The following is a 25,874-nucleotide window of genomic DNA, read 5'->3' as shown; positions in this document are numbered from 1 at the left end:
TGGTGCCCTGGTTACCGGAATATCACAGCCATCATTTTCTGCCTTTTTGACCAAAGTACTGGATGCCATCATTGGACTCACACCCCGCCATATCTGCTTCGCTAACACACTGTAGAAGCAGCAGGAAACAAAATGGGGGTTTTACCTCATTAGTGGCTTCCCACATGTCCTTGGTGCAATCGACTGCACACATGTACGTCTTGTGCCACCTGTTGCAACTGAACACCTCTACCGCAACAGGAAGCACACACATTCCATCAATGTGCAGGCCATTGTCGATCACCAAGGATTGATCACCAACATCGTAGCAAAATATACTGGGAGTGTCCATGACTCATTCATCTTCCATCGCAGCACCATCAATCAACACTTCCAGGATGGACGATATGGCAATGGACTACTTGTTGGTAAGTACAGAAACCTACTTATATACACACTGCACAAAAACCCTCTAGGACACACAACACATACACCACAACAGCAACTTGTCGACAGGAACACACCGAGGTCTTGACATCGCTAGCCCTGTTTCATAGGTCACCATTGAACCTGTCACACATCTGAAATGAGTGTACAGTCTAATGTTAAGACGTCAATGATCACAACGTTTGGAGTGGTTTGCCTAATTGTCACCTTGCAAAATGCAAGCGTCTCAATGATGTTTAAATTAATCCATTGATGTGAACGTGTTAACAACACTGTCAAATTGAACCTGTGTATGGAACTATCATCTCACCCCCAGTGAAGACACACAGACAACTGTATCACAAGTCACAATGCTAGGGAGTGCACACTGTACTGCAAATCCCAAAACATACTGCTGACACCCGGTCAGCCAAGGAAACAACACAATGCAGATGGTACATCCTACAAGCCTAGGATGCAACACAATAACACAAAAGAGTCACAGACAACACAAGACACCTACTGCCATGCAAGGTGATATCAATGGGGCAAGCTACATCAACATGATTCCATTCATTTTCTCTTTCAGTTGATCAGGGGTATGGGATCCAGCCATGGATAATGACACCATTTGGCGACCCAAGCACTGCAGCAGAGCGTGCCTACAAGGACGCACATAGGAGGACACGCAGCATAGTCGAGAGGACCTTCTGCATCCTCAAGTCGAGATTCAGGTGCCTCGACATCACTGGTGGTAGCCTCCTATATTACCCTGAAATGGTCTGTAAGATCATTCTAACATGTGCCATCCTGCACAACATTTGCATAAGAAGGAACATTCCCCTCTTGGAAACAGAGCCACACATGCCTGAAGAGGAGGAAGAGGAGGATGGTGGCCTGCAACATGAGGGGGAACAACAAAACACGGCTGCTGGATTGCGTAGGCGCCAACATATCGTGAACAATTTCTTTTAAAAATAATCACCATCACCACTGTATGAACTAATGTAAATAAACACCGATAATAATCACCATAGCATGGTCTGGCTAATCATTTTTGCTCACCTTTATTATTATTATTATTATTTATTGAATTTATATGGCGCACAGCTACCTGGAGGTTTCCCAGCGCTTATCTCTATCAGGATAAGAGTGTAGCCTCATGGAGCATTGATGATATACCGATCAGGACACAGAAAATCCCAGAGCAATTGTGATGCGTATCATACAACAGTCACATACACAAACACTGTAAATGACATATATCCTGTACATTTCACCTTTGAAGGGCAATAGCAGAGGACCACACCTATTTCACACATACATGTTGGAAACATGGTTCATCGCAGCATATGGCACACAACTAAGACACCATCACTCAATAAGGGGAAAACAAGCCTCATACATGAGGCAGTTGATGTGCTATTGCATTGGTAACAGGAATGTATGACCAGACCCTTGACAGCAGTAAGTCCAACTGCATCCAATCTTTGCAAGGACTATCAGAAACTAGAGTTCCATTTAAGAAGAACATAGACAGCACAAGTGTCATACATATGACAAGCTTTGCACACATGAAATTCCATGTACATACCAGCCCATTTCCTAACTCCTGACACACCCATGCTCCTGTTAACAACCCACCTGTCTGAAGAGGTCACTGGAATAGTAATATGTGTACCCCGATAATCCCTCCTCTACACACACAGACAAACAATAGTAATCCAGTGTTCTACACCCTTTCCTATGGTATACCATTGGCATAGTACACCTGACTGCATGGTCGCCAGGTCAATTAATACACTGGCTTGTAGTTACTAAGCCCCGTTAGCACCTGTAGATTGCTTCCCATGTGAAAGGTACTGTTGGCCATTTGAATGCAAATCTCACATACAGGACTTGTGAGAAACAGATGCCGCACACACCTGTGATCACCTCCATGCACACCACCCATCTGAACATGCACTGCCCCTGCTGATGCCTGGAACAGCATAGAAGTTGCCATTTTGTCAAATACACCGTTATGCATTGCTAGTAATTAAGCTGTGTAACACAGCCCTTGGGTTCATGTGTCACCTTCAAAAACACAGGACATACACAGTTTTACATGTCAACTGTCTTGTTCTTCCTCCGACCAGTCTTAGTCCGACCACTGATTATGTAACATGTGAAATTGCTGGATCCTGATTGACCCTGCATCCTGTCAGCCTGACTAGCACCTGTCTGTGCGTTACCCTAAATATTCCTTGTGGCTACATATGTACCACACTTGCTTTACCAAACCTCTCATTCCTCAGAGGGTATTTTGTCATGTGCTTCATCAATGCATACCCAAATACATTGTATAGCATAATCTGCCTTTTAATTGTACCATATTTGTTAAATAGTCTTTGAATACCAAAATCATGGCCAATCTCTTGTCTGGGTCTCATGTATGCATGAACGACAAAGTGTGACAGTGCCCCAGGGCCGTTTGCAGGGATTGGATACAGTGCCTCCAGCAGAACCAGCTACCTCTGATAATGTCCATGAAAAGTCCACACATGTTAGGACCCTGACAGTTCACACGCTGAATCACATTGCTCACAACATATTGATGGGCTGTGCATGGTGAAAAGCTGCGGGAATAATCAGCACAGAGGCTATGATGTTCCCAGATGCAGTGGGATTTTTAGAGGCCAACCTGTGTACAAATGTTGTAAGGACACCTGCCGGAACATGACACCTGAGACATTATCTCACTCAGCACACCAAGGTTGCCCTGTTGACAGTCTCATTACACGTCTTCAGTGACAGGGTGGGACCATCCCCATGTAGGTTCTCATGTCCTCATTGACTTTACTCACATTGATCTCTGAAGGATACTCAGTAGATACAGGAATAGCTGCCACTGACTCATGATGAGACCTGGACGTAACTGTGACAACATAAACCCCTAAAAATATACAGGATCAGCATTGGACCACACGCATGAACAAGACACCTCTGTGCAAATGATCACTGGAACACTGTGGACACGTGCTGCCTCATCTGCTGGTCCACCACAGCCACTGGAGAGTTGTGGCTCAGTTATATGACCTCAACTGTGGCGTCATGTTACATTTGTGGTTCACCTTTGGCTGTCTGGGCCAATTACATGGTACCCACTTCGTCTATGCATGTGCCTGACTCACTGTGGGATTCACCAACAAGTGCCTAGGAAGCAGTTACCAAAAATCTAGGACATTGGGATGGCCAAATTGTGGACCATTGACATGAACAAGCGTCTTACCATGCATGTGTGTTGCCTCCTGGTAGTCTGCGCTGTCCTGTCCTTGAATCCCTGTGACGATCTTCTCAGGGATGACGGCTGCGACCATCTCCTCCATGTGGTCTAGGGCCTCCTGGTGTGCTGGACTCCCACCTCCAGTCTGCAGTGCTGCCTTCCTGTTCATGGCCATCTTTTCCTTGGTCCTGCTCTTGCAGTCATGCCAGAGTTTCCTTCACTCAATGACTGTTCTGCGTACTTCTGCCACACTGTTAATCTTGTCAACAATTTGTTGCCATATTGCCTCTCTCCTACTGATTGGCAACTTTGAGGTGACAAACAGTTGGTGCTGGTGTTCCGTCACCTTTTTAACCAGAATTTCCTGCTCCTCTGCACTGAAGCGACACTTTCTTTTCTTCTTCAAACTGTCCTGGTTCTTGTGTGGGTCCTCCTGACTGGATCCTGGTCTGCTGTCATCTTCCTGGGGTCTGTACAGGCATCTGGGATCCATTTTGGCTCTCCTCTGCTGAAATGGCTGTGTTTGCGGGGAATTTTGACGATATTGCGTCAATAAAACGCTGCATATTCGGTGTGCGGTGTCGTAAATCAACCCACAGTCATTTCCTCTGGTTAACGTCGTTTTGCTTTACGACTTGACGCTGCTGTGTGCGTAAAAAAAAATGACTTACACCTGTGGTTTACGCCGCGTGTGTCAAATTATAAATTTGATGCCCGCAAGGCGCATCAAAATGGCATTAGCCGGGCGTAATATTTTTGACGCAAAACTGCGCCGGTGCAGTTTTGCGTCAAAAAGTATAAATATGGCCCTATGTCTGCATCAGGCATATTATAGGCAAGGGGGCGTTCTGGTGCCCTCAAAAATGGCGCAGTGAAATCTACAACATCTCACTGCGCCATTTTTGGTGTAATTTTTAATGCCTGCTCAAAGCACTGTTAAAATGATGCAACTATCGTAACCTCTGGGAATCCTTGTACTTTGCTGCACTAGCATCAACATTTTTGATGCTAGTGCAGCAAAGCGCCACAATAGCATCACAAATGTCGATGCTATTGTGCTAACAACCACTTTGGTGAGCTGTATTGTAAATACGATGCAATCATGGTGTCGTTAGGTGGCAGTAGGAGCACGCAAGAAAAGTGGCGCATCGGTACCGATGCGCCACTTTCTTGTAAATATGCTCCATTGTGCGCTGTGTTTGCGTCACAAAAGCAAGGCAAACCAGGGCAAAATGTTTTTTTTTTTACTTTTGGTCTAGAAAGCTGCCTTAAAGTAATGCTTATTAGTACAAAGTGCTACAAAGGGGCTTTCTCTGGGTGGTACATGGAGGCTCTTATGCAACCACCCATGGTTTTTAATGCAAAACCCTATCTGCTAACAATAGTAGACAGGGCTTTGCACCCAAAAATAATTATACTTTGGAACAGGGGTTGAAAGGAGAAATGTTCTTATTTCTCATAACTTATCCCACTTTGCATGTGTGCTGCACTCTACAGCATACATCCGAGGTCAGAAAAGCTTTAAAGTTAATCTAAGCATAGTATTTTGTACTGAAAGGGCACCCTTCCAGTACAAAACCTATGCAAGATTCACAATCAATCAATCAATCAAAGCACTTATAAAGCGCGCTATGTACCCGTTAGGGTTTCAAGGCGCTGGAGGGGGGGGGGGGGGGTAGCTGCTATCGGTTGAAGAGCCATGTCTTGAGTGAGGAGTCTCCTGAAGGTGAGGAGGTCCTGGGTCTGGCGCAGGGAGGTGGGGAGTGAGTTCCTGGTCTTGGCGGCGAGGTAGGAGAAGTGAGAGGTTGGTGGAGCGGAGTTGGCGGGGGGGACGTAGAAGTTGAGTCTGTTGTTCAGGTAGGCAGGTCCGGCGTTGTGTAGTGCTTTGTGCGCGTGGGTGAGAAGTTTGAAGGTGATCCTCTCGACCGAGGATGAGGACTTCCGTCTTGTCGGAGTTTAGTTTCAGGCGGCTGTTTCTCATCCATTCGGTGATAGATTTCAGTCCCTCGTGGAGGTTGGTTTTGGCGATGTGTGGATCTTTAGTAAGGGAGAGGACGAGCTGGGTGTCGTCGGCGTAGGAGAGGATGCTGAGGCTGTGCTGGCGGGCCAGTTGTGCGAGGGGTGCCATGTATGCGTTGATCAGCGTTGGGCTTAGCGAGGAGCCGCAGATGAGGTTGGTGGCTTTGGATCGGTAGGGTGAGAGTCGGATTCTCTGGGTTCTATCGGAGAGAAAAGAGGAGATCCAGTTGAGGGCTTTGTCTTGAATTCCGGCTTTGTGGAGTCGAGATAGTAGGGTGCGGTGGCAGACCATATCGAAAGCGGCGGATAGGTCTAAGAGGATGAGGGCTGAAGTTTTGCCGTTGTCCATTTGTTGTCTGATGTCGTTTGTGGTGGCGAGGAGTGCAGTCTCGGTGCTGTGGTTGCGTCTGAATCCGGATTGGGAGGGGTCCAGGATGGAGTTGTCTTCGAGGTAGTGGGTGATCTGTGCGTTGACGATCTTTTCGATGACCTTCGCTGGGAAGGGGAGGAGGAAGATCGGTCTGAAGTTTTTGGGGTCGTTGAGGTCAGCCTTGGGTTTCTTGAGGAGGGGTTGGATATCGGCGTGCTTCCAGCTGTCTGGGAAGATTGCGGTGTCGAAGGATAGGTTGATGATCTTGCGGAGTTGGGGGGCGATGGTGGAGTCTGCTTTGTTGAAGACGTGGTGTGGGCAGGGGTCAGAGGGAGATCCAGAGTGTATGGAGTTCATGGTCTTTAGGGTTTCGGCGTCGTCTACGTGGGTCCAGGTGGTGAGGCGGTCGGCGTGGGGGGGGGTTTTGGGGGGTGGGGTCTGGCGGAGGTGTGGTGTTGAAGCTGTCGTGGATGGCGGCGATTTTCTGGTAGAAAAAGGTGGAGAGTTCATCGCAGAGTTTCTGGGATGGTGGGACATCGTTGATGTTGGCGTTGGGGTTGGAGAGCTCTTTCACGATGCAGAAGAGCTCCTTGCTGTCGTGTGCGTTGTTGTTAAGGCGTTCTGTGAAATGGGAGCGTTTGGCGAGTCGGATAAGTTGGTGGTGTTTGCGGTTGGCTTCTTTGTGGGTTGCTAGGCTGTCGGGTGTGCGTTCGAGAATCCATTTTTTCTTGAGTTTCTGGCAGGTGCGTTTGGAGGTGATCAGTTCTTTTGTGATCCAGGCTGCTTTTTTCTTTTCTTGGTTGACGGTGGGCCTCTTGAGTGGTGCGAGGGAGTTGGCGCCGTTGAGGATCCACTGTTGGAGGTTGATGGCGGCAGAGTCCGGGTCGGTGGGGTCGGGCGGTGGGTTCTTGGCGAGGGTGCTGGTTAATTGGTCTTTGGTTACTTTTCCCCAGCGGCGGTGTGGCGGTAGCGGGTTGCGTTGTTGTTCGGTGATTTTCTTGAATGTGAAATGGACGCAGTGGTGGTCCGTCCAGTGGAGTTCGGTGGTGTGGTTGAATACGATGTTGTTGCTTGCAGTGAAGAGTGGGTCTAGGGTGTGACCGGCGACGTGGGTGGGTGTGTTGACCAGTTGACGGAGTCCGAGGTTGGAGATGTTGGTGGTCAGTGATGCGGTGTTGGCGTCATTGTTGTTCTCCAGGTGGAAGTTGAGGTCTCCCAGGAGGATGTAGTCTGAAGAGGCGAGGGCGTGGGTGCTTGCGAGGTCGGAGATGGTGTCGCTGAAGGGGGCTCTTGGTCCTGGAGGTCGGTATATGAGGGTTCCTCTGAGGGTAGTGTTGGGGTCCGTGTGGATCTGGAAGTGGAGGTGTTCGCTGGAAGTGGAGGTGTTCGGTGTCGGGTCAGACACCCTTGCAACATGGTGCAAAGGTATGTGTGTGGCCCTCGACTGCCTGATTGTGTACCAGTGCTAGGGAGAGAGCAGTGTTATACCCACCTGATAAATGTATTTTCTGGTAAATAGTTCAGTACTGGCGCATTCAGTCGGGTATGGTGTGTTTTCTATCGGAGTTCGCCAGGAAAAATTACATATATACAGACTCTCTCCTTTTCTCTGTCTGAAAGTATTCAAATTGTTTATTTCACCAAATATTGTGGTTTCTCTCACTCAGGACCTCTACCAATCCGCATTCCTCTCTCTTTCTACTGCCCCTTAACCCTCTCTTATGCACACAGCTTGTCATAAGATTTATTTGACCATTATATGCCAATGTGCCTGTTGGAAGATCTGAAGCTCACCCCCCCAAACTTACTGACCAAGCTACACCCTTGATAGTGCCACATCTCTGTAGATACAGTGATTGCCTTCTCTTTCCGTCACAGAACACAGCCCAGCAATTCTGGGTGCGTAGCTACGTTCCTTGACACCTTTGTAAATTTGAGTAAAGTGTGCATGGAGTAGGCACTCAGATGGCCTTTGACAAATATGAAATGGTATGTCTATTAACCGTGCAGCAACATTTTACAGTTTCAAATGAGGAAGATTTTTAAAAAGCACCACCCACAATGTAGAAGTTATTACAGGAAACCAAGCCGCAACACCAAACTCAACATATGAAATAGAAGTCAATCCTAATGCATGCAAGACTGAAATTAAGTGAAGAACCTAAAACAACCTGTCAATCAAATACACATTAGTATAAGAGAAACTCTTGATAAACACAAGTGGGTTATTTTGAGAATGAGATAAGAAATCCTCAAATGTAGATCATAAAATAAATATCGGGAAAAAATACATAAAACAGTACTCATGGTAAACAATAACTCTTGCAAGATGAACCCAACCAAAATCAAGTTCTTACTTCCGCATGGTCAGTCGCAGAATGGAACACAACCTTATAGTATGATATATTGGCCATTACCAGATTGTTCCATGGGGTGTGGAACTTAGGCGTGCTATTGGACAAGATCATGTTTCAAAAGCCCACTCCACAAGTGTGGCCTGCACCTGAATCACCAGCCTTCTCCTTCCAAAAAAAGATTCTTCTACTCAGTGATCCGTCTCTGCATATGCCAACAGTGAATGCTATCAACAATTTTTCCTTTCTGAACCGTGATGCCCGCTCAGATCGGCAAACCAATTTTTGCTTGCTACCCCCAGAACCAGAAAGGCACTTATGGAGAGCACACATTTTCTACAGCAGGGAAAATTCTGTGGAACTCTCTCACTTAGAATTTGCAGACAGAAACACATCTCTTCAGTGTGTCTACCTTGAGCTGAAAACCTGTATTCTTTTATAATTTAGGCTCTCATTATGACATTGGCGGTAAATCCCACTTACCGCCATGCTGACTGCCATCAACATACCGCCGCTCCCACGGACATCTGTTCACCATATTATGACACACACACACCAATCTGTCACTATTCAGCCACATACACAATTCCGCCATACCAAAGGTCAGTGATAAACTGGCGGTATCAAAACCCACACCGGTACGCCAACAGAACAACGGCCACCACATTGTGACCCACGAATCACCATGGCGGACATTCAATGGCGGTAAACCATTGCCGGTACAAACCACTGCGATCAAAATACACACACACATACAAAACAACACGACCTGACACCCACACACACAACACACCCACACACCCACACCACTATAAAACACACACCATCATTACCAACAACCCTTTATGACTACAAACCATTGGCACGAGACAGACACCACGACCACAGACAAAACCAGAGCCACACACCACCATCACCTATACACCACCCAAGCACCCCACATCACACACCCCAACACATCACCCCACACACCCTCACAACTCACACTACACCCATGGCACCACAAAGACACCCCCGATTCACAGAAGAGGAGCTAAGGGTCATGGTGGAGGACATCAGGATAGAGCCACAGCTAATTGGAGCACAGGTGCAGCAGATATCCATTGCTAGGAAGATGGAGCTATGGCGGAGGATCATGGATAGGGTCAACGCCGTGGGACAGCACCCAAGAACCAGGGATGACATCAGGAAGAGGTGGAACGACCTACGGGGGAAGGTGCATTCCATTGCAGCAAGACACCAACTCGCTGTACAGAGGACTGGCGGTGGACCCCCGCCTCCTCCCCACAACTAACAACATGGGAGGAGCAAGTGTTGGCAATCATACATCCTGAGGGCCTGGCTGGAGTAGCAGGAGGACTGGACTCTGGTAAGTTAACTCACTATTACTTTCACCCCCCCTACCTGCATGCCATCACAGTCCCTCACCCTTACCCTCACTTTCATCATTCCACCATCTCCCACACAGCCCTCCATCACATATCACTCATGCTAATGCCAAGCCCTGCATGCCGTACCAATGCATGGACACCATACACAGACCTGCATGAACACCTATCACCAAAGCATGCACATTAGAGAGAATCAACTATCCCACCACATACCAACTTACACAAGTGAAAGCTGCCAGGACAAATACAACCAAAGAGGGCAACCCACTGATGCACAATATGTCACTCACAGAAACAATAACACTGCATTTATATCCCCACAGGTACCCCAACCAATGTCAGCGGCGAAGAGGTGCCAGCACTATCCAGTCCCTTAACAGAAGAGGCCCACAGTGATGACAGCAACTCTGGTCGCATGGATCTGGATTACCAACCTGCGCCACGAGGGACCTCTGGTCAGTCGGTTACCCAGGCACAGTCACATATCACCACAGAGCCTCCCCCATCTGGAAACACCACCCAGCACCCACCCAGGGACCCATACATCTGCCCCCAGGACACATCAATCAGCAGTGTGTCCACCACTACAGGGACCCCAGGGCACACCTCGCCCTCAAGACAATCAGGGACCTGGGGTCAGTGGGCACACGGTTCAGGGGACAGAGGCACAGGACAACAGGGACACTGGGAGGACTGCTGTGCCCCAGAGGGAGGACCGGGCCAGGGAACCGACTCTCCAGGAGGCACACACCGAGATCCTCGGAGCATACCAACATTCCCAGGATATGCTGGGCCAGATCCTGGCCAACGTGCAGGAGAATAGGCAGCTGCAGGAGGGACAGTACCAAGGGATCAGGGAGGACTTGCAGGCCATTATCACCACCCTGGTCTCCAAAGCAGGGGTGCTGGCAGACATGCCCAACATTATGAGGGAGACAGTCTTATAACAGCAGGCCCCTGCCACTAGCCAGCCATCTGAACTGCCTTCGACCTCCGCTGCTGCTAGTGGACAGGAGGCCCAGCCACAAGACCAACAGGCCACCAGCACCCTCCCACTACAGAAGGAGAACCACCCCGCAAATGTTCCCTGCGATCCAGGCAGAAGCCAGAGACTATTGCCAAGACCCCTGCCAGGAAATGAGAATCTCCTGATTATCACCCTTGTGTCCCACTCAGCCACCCTGTCCACCTTGAACTGCCATTGCCCCCCTTCCTATGTCCCCTTGGACAAAGCACCTGTGCTACAAACAGACTGGAATAACACCTTGGACTTTCTTCCATCATCACCCCATCCCAATACACTTGCCTCTCTCCTTCTTAGCACTTCAATAAATACTCTTTGAATAAATAAAAGTATGGAGTATGTCAAATGATTTAAATATGTATTCGTTTAACCAGGTTCAAACATTACAATTCAACTGTACAGTAATATTCACATACAAAAGACCTGTAGTTTGCTGCAGTGAACACACCAGGAGTGATAGTGGGGCACCAACATCTGCAAAATGAGTTGCCAAAGGGTACAGTGAGTGGGCATAGACGTGGGAAATAACAGCATGCCAGTGACAAAGATAAACCATAAAATGACAATGAAATATGAAGTAACACTGTCTTACCTGAGTGTCATTGGAATTATTGTTGAATCACTGCAGTTCTGTTGTCCTCATCCTCTGCCTCCTCATCCTCACTGTCCACATGGTCTACTGTTGCCACACAGCCATCTCCAGCCTCCTCTTCCTGCAGAAAATGCACATGGCGTCTCAGGGCAAGGTTGTGCAACATGCAGCATGCCACAATTATCTGGCAGACCTTCTTGGGTGAGTAGCAAAGGGATCCACCTGTTAGAAGGAGGCACCAAAACCTGGCCTTCAGTAGGGAAAAGGTACGTTTGATAATCCTTTAGGTTCGCCAATGTGCATCATTGTAAACATTTTCTGCCCTTGTCCTGGCATTCCTCACAGGAGTCAGTAGCCATGATAGGTTGGGGTAACCAGAGTCACCTGCAAATATCTAGGGACAACATTTAGCCACACACTATCCCATATGGCCCACACCATACCCATACACCAACATTCATTTACTGGGTGGGAACCAGGGCTCACCTATTAGCCACACCCTGTGCCTCTGTAGTTGGCCCATCACATTCGGGATGCTGCTGTTCGTCAGGATAAAGGCATCATGCACCGACCCAGGATACTTAGCATTGACATGGGAGATGCACTGGTCCGCCAAGCACATAATCTGGACATTCATTGAGTGAAAACTCTTTCGATTTCTGAACACCTGTTCATTTTGCCAGGGGACAAATGCAATATGTGTCCCATCAATTGCCCCAATGATGTTGGGGATATGTCCATTGCATAGAAGTCAGCTTTCACTGTGGCCAAATCCTCCACCTGGGGGAAAACAATGTAGCTGCACATGTGTTTAATCAGGGCAGACAACACTTTAGTCAGCACTATTGAGAACATTGTCTGTGACATGCCTACTGCCAAGCCCACTGTCACTTGGAAAGAACTAGTTGCCAAGAAATGGAGCACAGATAGGATTTGCACAAGAGGGGGGATCCCGGTGGGGTGACAGATTGCAGATATTGGGTCAGGCTCCAGTTGGGCACACAGATCTGTGATTGTGGCCCTGTCAAGTCCACCAGGAGTCTGTACAAGGGGGTATGTCTCCATCTCCTATTCATACGCAGCGGTAGCAATCTATGCGGCAAAATAGTGAGGAGCCAGTCATAAACTGTACATCGTAGCCACAACAGTACAATGCATGATGTTAATTTTTAATGTATAAGTGGCATTTGTCCAGTATGTCCAATTTTGAACTGTGACGGGGTTGTTATCAAGGGCCTGCCCCTCCACCCCTGAAATGGCTTCCGTCTGTCCTGTGTGGAGGGACAAGTGGAAGTGAGGTAATTCCGCTGACGTTGTGCGCCGTGGCGGGAAGCGGTAGGGAACCGCCGTGCAAATCCTCATTGGTCATCATGGGCCCTATGGGGTACAGTGGCTATTGGTGATGTACGCTGGCGGTGACGGTATGCACCACCGCGGTCGTGACCGCCATTTTCTATCTGATCACTCACTTACTACCTGACCTTCAACAGGAGAGGACCTACACTGCATGTGCTGCTGTGACCTGTGTCTGGAACCTGCCTTGGCTCGTGTGACTGGGGAAAGGTCCCCTGCCTTCACCTCGGTGGAGTTGGAGCGACTGGTGGATGGGGTCCCACCCCAGTACGGACTGCTGTATGAGCCTCCAGACCAACAGGTGAGTACACTGTGAGCATGATACCTGGGGCATGAATGCACTAAGTAGTGTTTATGAAGGCCTCGTGTAGGGGGGGTTGGTGGATGTCCCCTGGGCGGCATGCAGCTTGTGTACTGGGCCCTGTGTGTGCAAATGGCAATGTGAAGGGGTATGGTGGGCCATAAGTGTAACAGGCAGGGCGGTCTGACTGATACCTTTTCCTGTGTGTATTTCTCTGCAGTTCAGCGCCCATCAGAAGAAGGGTATATGGCGTGCCATCATCAAGGACATGCAGGCCTTGGAGGTCTACGGCAGATGGAGCACCCACTGTCAGAAAAGGTGGAAGGACCTGAGATGCTGGGCACAGAGGCCCACCTGGGAATGACTCCCAACGAGGAAGGGGGGCCTGTCAAACCATGACCCCGCTGATGGCCCGCAATCTGGCGGTGGCATATCCGGAGCTGGATGGGTGCATGAGGGCATCACAGCAGCCACAAGAAGGTGAGTACAGTTCCCATCATCACAACTTACGCATGGTAGGGGGGTACCCGGGTGCTAGGCAAGGCTTGACATTGTAGAGTAGGTCCCATGTTGAGCAGGGTTCTGAAGTGATAATCCTGCTACCTAGCTTGTAGGTATCTACTACTGGACAGGGCTGTGTAGGTCCCAGGTGTGCTGCAGTTGGCGGCATGTGCCCCTCCCCATGCCCTGGTGGCTAGCATTATTACTGTTGGTGCATTGGATAGTGCGTATGGCTGTTCCCTGTGTGTGAGTGTGGTGTGTACACCAACGGTGGTGTTGGTGCAGCCATTGACCCAGTGTCTCCTTTGTCTCTTCCCCCCCTTTTTTGTTTTGTCATCCTGTCCTTATGTGCATTAGCATCATCTGGAGGAGGAGCAGAGGCACCGACAACGGAGGGAGCTGCATACTACAGGACCCAGGAGGCAGAGTCCACCGACGGTGAGGGCACCAGTGGGACAGAGGGCGAGGGGAGCACCAAGGCAAAGACTGGAGGGGACAGTTTAGGCACAGACACCTCCTCCGATGGAAGCTCCCTGGTGGTGGCGGACACTTCAGTGACCACCCTAGCTACAGGTACAGCCGCCACCCCCCATACCAGCACCGCCCTCCCAGCAGCCCCTCAGCGAGTTTCCCATGCCTACTCACCCAGGAGGGTGGGCATCTCCTTCGCCCCAGGCACCTCAGGCCCTGCCTCAGCTAGCGCTGCTGCCCTGAGTGAGGAGGCTATTGACCTCCTGAGACCCATCTCTGTAGGGCAGTCAACCATTGTGAATGCCATCCAGGGGCTGCAGCCCAAATGCATCAGACAAATGCATTCCTGGAGGGCATTCACACTGGCTTGAAGGCCCAATAGAGATCAATCCAGGCTCTGGCCTCCTCTCTGATGGCAGCCATTGTCCCTGTTTCCACCCTCCAACTTCCTCTTCCCAGTACTATTGCCCTCAACCCCAACCTATCCCAAGCACACAGGCAGATGAGCATGCACACAGGACAACACACAAGAGTGGCAGAGGCAAACACAAGCACCACACATCATCCCACAGGCACTCACACAAACACCATCCAGATGTAGACATACCAACATCCACTGCCTCCACTGTGTCCCGCTCCTCCTCCTCATCCACCTCCCTCCCAGTTGCGTCTACACTCACACCTGCATGCACTACATTCTCATCCACTACCGCCATCACCACCACACCTAGCAGAACACACACCTCACTGGCAGACACCACCACAACAGCCATGCACATGTCCCCTGTATCCTCTCCCACTGTGTCTGTCCCCCCTCCCAAGGTACACAAACACAAGCACTCAGTCACCCAACAGCCATCCACCTCACAACAGCATCCAGCCCATGCACCTGCACCCAAACATAGCAGACAGACACCTTCCACAACCACTCCCTCTTCCTCCACTCCCAAACCTTCTCCCTCTTCTTGCCCCAATGCCCCTAAGAAGCTTTCCCTCTCCACCATTGACCTCTTCCTTACCCCTCCCCCGTCATTCACGTTTGGCCAGGTTGGAAAAAACCCAGGCAAGCACCTCAGCCACCCAGTCTATGGGCCCAGTAGTCTCCACACCAACTTGTGGTGGGAAAGGATCCAGGGCACCAGGCAGCCTAAAGGAAAGGGTGCCTGCCCCCAGTGCTGCCCGGAAGGGCAAGGAGCCATCCACAGCTGCTGCCAGGAAGGGCAAGAAGCCATCCCCAGCTGCTGCCAGGAAGGGCAAGGAGCCTGCCTCAAGTGCTGCCCGGAGAGGCAAGGAGCCTGCCCCAAGTGCTGCCAGGAAGGGCAAGAAGCCATCCTCAGCTGCTGCGAGGAAGGGCAAGGGGCCTGCACCAGCAGGTAGGAAGTACAAGGGCCCTGGTGCAGGGACTCGGTCAGAGCCCCCACCACCAACCATGGATGTGCAGCCGTCCAAGGCTGCAGGGGATGGGCTAGGGCATCCCCCCACCACCACCAGCAGCAGCACCACCACCACCAGCAGTGGACAGCCATCCGAGGCTGCAGGGGATGGGCTGGAGCCTTCCCCCCCCACCACCAGCAGCATCAGCAGCACCACCACTGAGCAGCCATCACCGCTGGCAGACGGTCTGTATCCTGCCTCCATGGGCTGTTGTGCGGCCTGCCCCCTGCAAATCCTTTGGGAATGACAGCCAGCTGAGAGATTGTCACCTTGTACTTCCCAGGAATAGAGGCACAGGGCAAGATGCCCCCTTCAGAACCAGTGGGTATGACACCCACTCACCCCATCTTCCCCAGGATCAGACGCACAGGGCAAAATGCCCCCTCCAGAGCATGTGGGCAAGTCACCCACCTGAATGACTGTGGCCTTGCACTCTCCAGGACCAAGCACAGGGCATGTTGCCCCCCTCCAGAGCCAGTGGGCAAGTCACCCACTGGAGAGACTGTGGCCTTGCACTCCTCAGGCCAAGCACAGGGCCTGTTGCCCCCTCCAGGACCAGTGTTGTTGTTCCATCTGCCAGCTGAGGAGCCCCCCGTTCCCTGTCCCCCTGAGATGCCTGCCTATTTTCCAACTGATGCCCCTGCAGTGTTCTCTCCATGTTGCTGCAGGTGACAAGTGGGGCCTTGGACTTTGGCCTGTGGCCCACGCACATTGAGGACTGGGCAGTATCCCTTGAACTGTACATATGTATATACCATTAGATATAATTTTCGTATTTCTACTGTATTGATATTATTACACTCACTTTCATCAATTCCTGTTGTCCTTGCATTATTCTTGAGGGGTACGGAGTAAATATTTTTTATTACTGCATCTGATTGTGTGTATGGTGTTGGGGGTGTGTGTTGTGCGTGTGTGTGTGTGTCACTCTCTTTTTCCTCCCCTGTGTGCTAGGCTGCTATATTCACAGTGGTCGTCTTCACTGCCGTTGGTGTTCGTGGTGGAGCAGGACGTAGAAAATCAGTAGGAAGATCTGAAGTTCAGGCTCCATGGCGGCATGGTTGTTCCCTTTGTCTCCAAAGGTGAGTCCCTTCCCTTCTGTGTTCTGTTTTCGCCAGGCTTTTGATGACATTGGTACCACCCCGGAAAAGGTGCCAGATTCATGTCTCTTAGTATGGTGGGTGGAACTTTGACTCCCGCCTTGCTGTAGGCGGCTACCGCCGTGGTGCCTGTTGTTTCCGCCCTGGCGGTCGGTGTGGTAAAGTGGCTGTCTATCTGAGTTCGGACGGCCATGGTCATAATTTGGAAGTAGTTACCACCTGCCTGTTGGCGGTATTACCACCACTTTATTACCAACCGCCAGGGTTGTAATGAGGGCCTAAGTGTCTTCCGGCCTTTTTTTCCCAGTCTCTCATAGGTTTAAAGTTTGTATCTTACTAAAGCACCAAGAAGTATCTGTGTGTATGTGTTTCAAGTAAATTATAACATAGTGTAAACAAGTTGTGGATCTATTTCTACATGACATTTACACCCTAAAAACAGCTAGTGAAATACATAAGGTGGCCTTGCATGGCTTGATAAATCTAATTGGAGGTTTTGCCCCACCTTGCGTCGCCTTGTATGGTGCAGAGCGGTGCAAAACCTATAATAAATATGCTCTAGTGTCTGTAGTTTCAAAACTACCATTTCGATCTGGCAGAATAAACCTTTTGCCAGGCCCAAACTTTCCTTTTTTATAAATTTATGCCACCTCTATGGTAGGTTGTGGACCTTCCAGAGGGAAGAGTGCAATATATTTAAAAAGGAAGACATGTACTTTTTAGTATTACATATGCTGATGGTGAACAACTTTTACATTTGTTTTTCACTACTGCAAAGCCTATCTCTCCCATAGGATAACACTGCACTTGTCTTATTACATTTTTCAAGTGTAACTTCCAAATGGGAAGAGATAATTCCTTCGAGTTTGGTTTCTCTGGAATCACAATTTAAAATCCTAACTGATGATGAAGTCTGACATAAAGTTACAATTATGAAAATGTCACTTTTAGAAAGTTGGCATTTTCTTGCCTTAACCATTTGGTGCCTGCAGCCTGTCTCTGGACACATGACTGGGTGTAGTTGGCAGTTGGGCTTTGTGTATTCCTCCAAGACAGCCAAACACAATGGGAGCTTGGGTATGACTTGATGTGCCATCCTGGACAGGATGGGAGGGATGAGCTGGGCACAGCCTCATCTACACCTGAATAGGCTGTGTTCTGCCCACACACAAAGGGTTTAACAACACTGTATTGTCACTCCAGCCAGTCTGGAGCCAGGGGAGGGAGCCAATTCCTCGAACTTCAAAGCCACTGTCTAGAAGTGTCTCCCACCTTCCAGAACCAGGGCACCAAGTTATAAATATTGGACCTTAGGCCCCACCACTTCACTACACTTCTGGACCAATGGATATTCTGCCACGGAAAAGGACTGCTGTGCTGCTGAAGGACTGCTACTCTGCCAGACTGTACTTTGCTAGACTCTTGCTGTGCTGTGCTGACCTGCTTCCTGCTGCCCTCTTGTCTATATGAGAAGGTCTGGACCTGCATCTCTTGAACCCAGGACACAAAGTGACTCCAAGGGCTAGTTTGCTGACCTCCTTATCTGAAATCTCAGGGACATAAAAGACTTCCAACCACCCTGCCTATGCACTAGGACTCTGCCATCTGTGAATCTACCCTGCCAGGGTGTGCCATCCCAGTGCTTGCCTGCAAAACCGATGCATCCTCTCTGCTGAGCGACACAACCTCAAGCAGAACCAATGTATCTCCTTAGTTGTGAGGCACATCCTTGAGCAGAACTGACGCACTGACACTACTGCTTGGATTGGACCCATCACAAAAGACTTGCATCACCGCTGCAACGTTAATATTGGGTCCAATGCATCGCTTTCAGAGCAACCTCTGTGCAACACTTTCCTGGAGCTGTTCCTAACATCTCTTATTGACTGCAGCCTCGACGATGACACTGAAGCTCTGAAATGTAGCTTTGCCGCTCATCGGAACTGACTCATCACCTCAACTGCACAACGCATCCCATGACACTGGCATTTACATTGCAAGCTCTGTTGACGGATCCTCAGTATCGAAGCAACTGGACTTTGCACCACAAACTCACCACATCTCAGAATCGACCCATTGCCTCAGCATTGCGACACAACCTGAACGGGGATCTGTACAAAGCTTTGCAACCAGGACTGAAGGTACTTTGTTCAGCAGGCCTAACTGGCTCCTGTAGCTGACCCATGCTCCATCTCGGTCAGCCTGAACTCGTGACTTTGTCCTGGTGTGGCGCAATCAGATATCCCTAATAGTGCTTTGTGCTTTTTAGCGCTATTTTTACTTAATCATTCAAAATTCAATATCTTAAGTTGTACTATTTGAATTTTTGTCATTTTGGTCTTGTTTTATTTATTAACAACAGCTCTATGTTTCTAAGTCTGTTGTGGGCTCCTTTTGTGGAGTGTTTTCACTGTGTTACTGTTTGAAGTGTTACACAAATATTTTACACATCTCCTCGAAGTTAAGCCTGCCTGTTTTGTGCTAAGCTACCTGGGGATGAGCACAGGTTAATTTGTGGTCTGCTTGTGTCTTATCCTGACAAGGATTGTTCTTGTTGCTTGACCAGAATTCGCAACTCAATTAATCAAAAAAACAATTTCTTGCAGGAGTGGTGTTGGGTGGAGTGCAATTGCGTAGAAGACTGTCGAGTACAGTGGTGTAAAGTGGTGTAGAGTCAAGTGGCATATAGTGGAAAAGAGTAGAGTGTAGTGGCATACAGTAGAGTGGCGTAAATTAAAGTACCATAGTCAAATACTGCTGAGTGGAGTGGCATAGAGTGGATTGGCTTAGAGTGGAATTGTGTATAGTAGAGTGTCGTAGCATGGCATAGAGTTAAATGGCATGAAGTGGAATAGCACAGGTGTAGAGTAAATTGGCATAAACTGGAGTGATGTAGGGTGTAGTGGCATAGAGTGGAATGGCATAGCTTGGAGCGTGTAGAGTGAAATGGTGTTCAGAGGAGTGTCATACAGTGGAGTGGTGTAGTGTGAAATAGCGTAGAGTGGAATGTTGTAGAGTGGAGTGGCGTAAAGTGGATTGGAGTACAGTGGAATAGCATAGAGTGGAGTAATTTAAAGTGAAGTGGTGCAGAGTGGAGTTTTGTAGAGTGGAGTAGCATAGGCTGGAGTGGCGTAGAATGGCATGGAGTAGAGTGGCATAGAGTGCAGTGGCATAAACCATAAAATAGAGTGCGATAGAATGTGGAGGCATGGAGTGGACTGACGTAAAGTGGAATAGCGTACAGTGGATTATGGTAGAGCAGAATACTGTTGAGTGCTGTGTTGTACGTTAGAGAGGTGAAGAGTAGAGTAGCTTAGAGACAAATAGAATAGAGTGGAGTGGCGCAGAGTGCAATGGCATAGAGTGGAGTGGGGTACAATGGAGTGGTGCACAGTGGACTGGCACAGAGTCATGATGTGGCAGATAATGGAATAGCATATTGTGGAGTGGCATAGAATGGAATGGGATAGTGTGTGGTGCAGTACAGTGTAGCGGCATAGAGTGGAATAGCAGAGAGACTTAGGCCTTCATTACAACCCTGGTGGTAAAGTTCGGTGACCACTGTGCCGACGGCCGCCAACATGTCCGCGGCGGAAATCTGCTATGGGCATTATGACCCACACTTAGAAATCCTCCACAATACAGACACCCACACAAGTCTGCCACACCAAAGGTCAGTGATAAATTGGCGGTACCGAAACCAACACCGTTACGCCAACAGGAATACGCCCACACTATCACGACCCACGAATCGATGCGGCAGTCATTCAACCGTGGTAAACCATTGGTGGTACACACCGCCGCGCTCAAAATACACCCACATTTACAAAACACAACCACATTGGACAATTCAAAATACACACCTGATGCACATACACACACCACACTCACGCACCCAATCCAATATAAAACACACACCCACATTACCCACAACCCCTTACAACAAAAAAGTTTGAAGAAGCAGAGAGAGAAAAGCAAAGACAACACCAGCATCCAGAGGCACACAACACCATCACTCATACACCATCCACGCACAAAACACAAAACACCACACACCCCACACATCACATCAACCATCACCTCACACAACACTCACACCACATCATGGCACCTCAAAGACACCCCAGATTTTCTGAGGAGGAGCTCAGGGTCATGGTGAAGGAAATCATCCGGGTACAGCCACAGCTATTCAGATCACAGGTGCAGCAGACATCCATTGCTAGGAAGATGGAGCTATGGTGAAGAGTTGTCGACAGGGTCAACGCAGTGGGACAGCACCCCAGAACTAGGGATGACATCAGGAAGAGGTGCAACGACCTACGGCGAAAGCACGTTCCGTGGTATCCAGACACCAGGTAGCCGTACAGAGGACTAGTGGTGGACCCCCACCTCCTCCCCCACAACTAACAACATGGGAGCAGCAAGTTTTGGCGATCATTCATCCTGAGGGCCTCGCAGGAGTAGCAGGAGGACTGGACTCTGGTAAGACAAATCTATACTACTATATCTCCCACCCTACCTGCATGCCATCACTAACTCCTGCCCCTACCCTCACACCAATCACTCCACCACCTCACATATACTCCATTATCACAACCCACCCATCCCAACACCAAGCCCTGCATGCAACAACAGTACATGGACACCCATCACCAAAGCACGTCCAAGGGAGAGTCTCATCCAGGGCACACAATCACCACTCACACAAGGGCCAAGGCGATATTGCAAGCACAGTAGTAGAGGGAAATACACCCATTGCACAAGATGGCACACACAGATACAATAGCAATGCTTTTACACCCCAACAGGATCCCTACACAATGTCACCGGACAGGAGGTGCCAGCCATATCCAGTCCCCCCACAGAAGAAGCCCACAGTGACGACAGCAGCTCTGCACGCCTGGATCAAGATGACCAGCCCAGCCCATCAGGGACCTCTGGACAGTCAGTTCCGCTGCCATAGTCCCAAACCACCACAGAACCTCCCCCCTCAGGAAACACCAGCACAGCACCCACCAGTGGGCCCATGCCACTGTCCCCAGGACACGTCAATCAGCAGTGTGTCCACCACTACAGAGATCCCAGGCAACCCCACAAACACAGGACAATCAGGGACCTGAGGTCAGTGGCAGTGGGCACACAGTTCAGGGGACAGAGGCACAGGATAAAAGGGAAGCTGGGAGGGCTGCTGTGCAACCGGGGGAGGACATGCCCAGGGAACCGTCCCTCCACGAGGCACTATCAAACATCATGGAAGCATGCTACCATTCCCAGGAGACCATGGGCATGGTACTGGCCAAGTGTCAGGAGACCCAGGGACAGAACCTGGGGATCAGGGAGGACTTGAAGTCCATTAACACCACACTGGTCACCATTGCAGGGGTTCTGCAGACATGGCCAACACCATGAGAGAGACAGTGGCATACCACCGGGCCCCTGACACCAGCCCAAACGATGAACAGCCTTCCAGGTCTGCTGGCGCTAGTGGACAGGAGGTCCCGCAACACAGGAACAACAGCCCACCAGCACCCCACCCCCTGCAGAAGGAGAACCACCCCACAAACGGTCCTTGCGATCCAGGCAGAAGACAGAGAACATTGCCAAGACCCCTGCCAGGAAATAAGACTCTACGGATTGTCACCCTTCTGTCCCACTCTGTCACCCTGTCCACTTTGAACTGCCATTGCCCCCTTGGACAATGCACCTGTGATACAAATAGACTGGACTCTATCCTGGACATTCCTCCACCATCACCCCAGCCCCTTCCACATACCCCTATACACATTAGCCCATAAATAAACACCCTTGAATCACAAACCAATCTGGAGTCAGTCTGTACTTTCACAAATGTTTAATTACAACTTCTTCGAGAAATATCAATGTAAATGTTCATTTGCACCTACCAATGTATAACAGTTGTTGGGCAGCAGTAAACATAGCAGAAGGCAGAATGAAGTACCCAGATCTGTGAAATGGAAAGCCAAAGTGAACTGTCAGGGTCCATACACAGAGGTTAAGAGGCTGACTTATACAATGTCCTACAGTAGTCAGATATGTGTCTCACCGGAAGTACTGCATGATGATGTTGTTTTGGCTGTCAATATCTTCTTCCTCTGCCTCTCTTCCTCACTTTCCATAGGCTTCATAGCTGCCACAATACCATCATCAGGCCCATCCTCCTGCAGAAAAGGCACCTGGCGTCGCAAAGCCAGGTTGTGCAGCATGCAGCATGCCACGATTATCTGGCACACCTTCTTTGGTGAGTAGTATAGGGAGCAACCTGTTAGATGGAGGCATCTGAATCTGGCCTTCAGGAGGCCGAAAGTCCGCTCAATAATACGCCTAGTTCGCCCATGTGCCTCATTGTAGCGTTGCTCTGCCCTTGTCCTGGCATTCTTCACTGTGGTCAGTAGCCATGAGAGGCTGGGATAACCAGAGTCACCTGCAAATGTTGAGGGAAATCTGTTAGACACACACTAACCCTTAGGGACTACCCCATACCTAGACACCTATTCACATTGTGTGGGGACCTTGGGCTCACCTATTAGCCACACACAGTGCCTCTGGAGTTGGCCCATCACATAAGGGATGCTGCTATTCCTCACAATGTAAGCGTCATGCACAGAGCCAGCATACTTGGCTTTCACATTGGAGATGTACTGGTCCGCCAAACACACCATCTGCACATTCATAGAATGGTAGCTTTTTTGATTTCTGTACACCTGTTCATTTCTGCGGGGCGGACAAATGCAACATGTGTGCCATCAATGGCACCAATTATGTTGGGGATATGTCCCAGGGCATAGAAGTCAGCTTTCACCGTGGGCAAATCCTCCACCTGGGGGAATGCAATGTAGCTGCGCCTGTGTTTCAGCAGGGCAGACAACACTCTGGTCAACACATTGGAGAACATTGGCTGAGACATCCCTGATGCCATGGCCACTGTAGTTTGAAAGGAGCCACTTGCCAGGAAATGGAGCACTGACAGGACCTGCACTAGAGGGGGTATTCCTGTGGGATGGCGAATAGCTGACATCAGGTCAGGCTCCAATTGTGCACACAGTTCTTGGATTGTGGCACGATCAAGTATGTAGGTGATAATGATGTGTCTGTCTTCCATTGTCAAAAGGTCCACCAGGAGGATGACGCCATCTCATCATCTGCCCCAGCGGATGTGCCCTATGGAGGATAATGGTGAGCAGAGGGTCATGTACACATAGGTTGCACAAGTGTTTTTGCTGTAATGGGAGTAAATCAGTGTGTGGCATTGTCTGTCCGTATTTCTGCTCAATTGTGCTGTGACGCAGTTAGGTGCCATGCCATGTGCCAAATGGCGGCTGCCTGACCTGTAAGGAGGGACAAGGGGAAATTAGGTAACTGCGATGGCTTTGTGCAGCGTCGCGGTAGGCGGTTGAAGACCGCCGCGCAATTCTGCATTGGTTATCATTGGGCCAAATGGGTTCCAGGAGCCAATGACAATGTACGCTGGCAGTGACGGTACGCACCGGCGCGGACATGACCGCCATTTTCTATCTGTTCACTCACTTGATACCTGACCTTCAACAGAAGAGGACCTACACTGCAAGTGCTGCTGTGACCTGTGTCTGGAAGCGACAATGGCTCGAGGGTCTGGGGAAAGGGCCCCTGCCTTCACTTTGGAGGAGTTGGAGAGACTAGTGGATGGGGTCCTCCCCCAGTACACGCTACTCTACGGTCCTCCAGACAAACAGGTGAGTACACTGTGAGCATGATGCGTGGGCCATGAATGTATGGAGTGGTGTGGATGGAAGATACATGTGGGGGGTGGGGGCTGAGGCCTGCATGTGAGGATGGTGAGTGTAAGTGTGTCAGTGCATGGGAGGGAACTGGTGGGCAATCAGTATGACGAACCGGACCTTTCCTCTAGGTCAGCGCCCACCAGAAGAAGGGTATTTGGCGTGCCATCGCCAAGGAAGTGCGGATCCTGGGAGTCTATCATAGACGGAGCACCCACTGCCGCAAGAGATGGGAGGACCTGCACCGCTGGAGCAAGAAGATGGCGGAGGCCCAGCTGAGAATGGCCTCCCAATGTGGAAGGGGTGCCTGTCGCACCATGACCCCCCCGATGTTCCGGATCCTGGCGGTGGCACATCTGGAGTTGGATGGGCGCTTGAGGGCATCACAACAGCCACAAGGGGGTGAGTACAGTCTCATTCATCTGACTCTGCATGCCTTACGAGGTGTCTGGGTGGGTGTTGTGGGTTCCCCTAGGCCAGGGCGAACTTGGTAGGGTAGGTCCCTTGTTAGGAAGGCTCTGAGGCACTCCAACCCCAATAGTGGTAGTGGGCATCTACAACTAGTCAGGCTCCTGTGGATTCCAGGTGTGCAGCAAATGGTGCTAGGCATAGTCCCCCATGGGCAGGTGATTTTACTACTAACTGCTAGTGCATGGCCTAGTGCATAGGGCTGCTCCCTGTGTTGTGTCCGCCAACGGTAATGGTGTTGCTAGCATTGACCATGTGTCTCCTCTGTCTCTCTCCCCCCACTTCTTGTTTTGTCACCCTGTCCTTGTGTGCATTAGCATCATCTGGCAGAGGAGCAGAGGCACCAGAGAGAGAGGGAGCTGCATCCCACATGGCCCAGGAGGGTGAACTCACCGACGGTGAGGGCACCAGTGGGACAGAGGGCGAGGGGAGCTCCACGACGGGGACAGGAGGGGACACCAGCGACATCGACTCCTCCTCTGATGGGAGTTCCCTTGCGGTGGCGGGCACCTCTGTGCCCACCGCAACAATAGGTACAGCCGCCACCCCCCACCAGCACCGCCCTCCCAGCAGCCCCTCAGCGTGTTTGCCGTGCCCGCTCACCCAGGAGGGTGGGCATCTCCTTCTCCCCAGGCACCTGAGGCTCTGCCCCAGTCAGCCCTGCTGCCCTCAGTGAGGAGGCTATTGACCTCCTGAGATCCCTCACTGTTGGGCAGTCAACCATTTTGAATGCCATCCAGGGTGTCAAGAGGCATTTGCAGCAAACAAATGCATACCTGGAGGGCATTCATTCTGGCGTGGTGGCCCAACAGAGAGCATTTCAGGCTCTGGCCTCAGCACTGATGGCAGCCATTGTCCCTGTGTCCAGCCTCCCCCCTCCAACTTCCACTACCCAGACCCAATCTCCTCTACCTCAGCCTATCCCAAGCACACCATCAGACCAGCATGCACACACATCAACACACAAAAGTGGCTCAGGCAAACAAGCACCACACATCCCATAGGTACTCACACAAGCTTACCCATGCAGATACACCAACATCCACTGCCT

This window comes from Pleurodeles waltl, chromosome 8 (assembly GCF_031143425.1).
Source record: "Pleurodeles waltl isolate 20211129_DDA chromosome 8, aPleWal1.hap1.20221129, whole genome shotgun sequence".
Lineage (NCBI taxonomy): Eukaryota > Metazoa > Chordata > Amphibia > Caudata > Salamandridae > Pleurodeles > Pleurodeles waltl.
The sequence above is the reverse complement of the archived record's forward strand: the minus strand, read 5'-3'. Positions refer to the sequence as shown.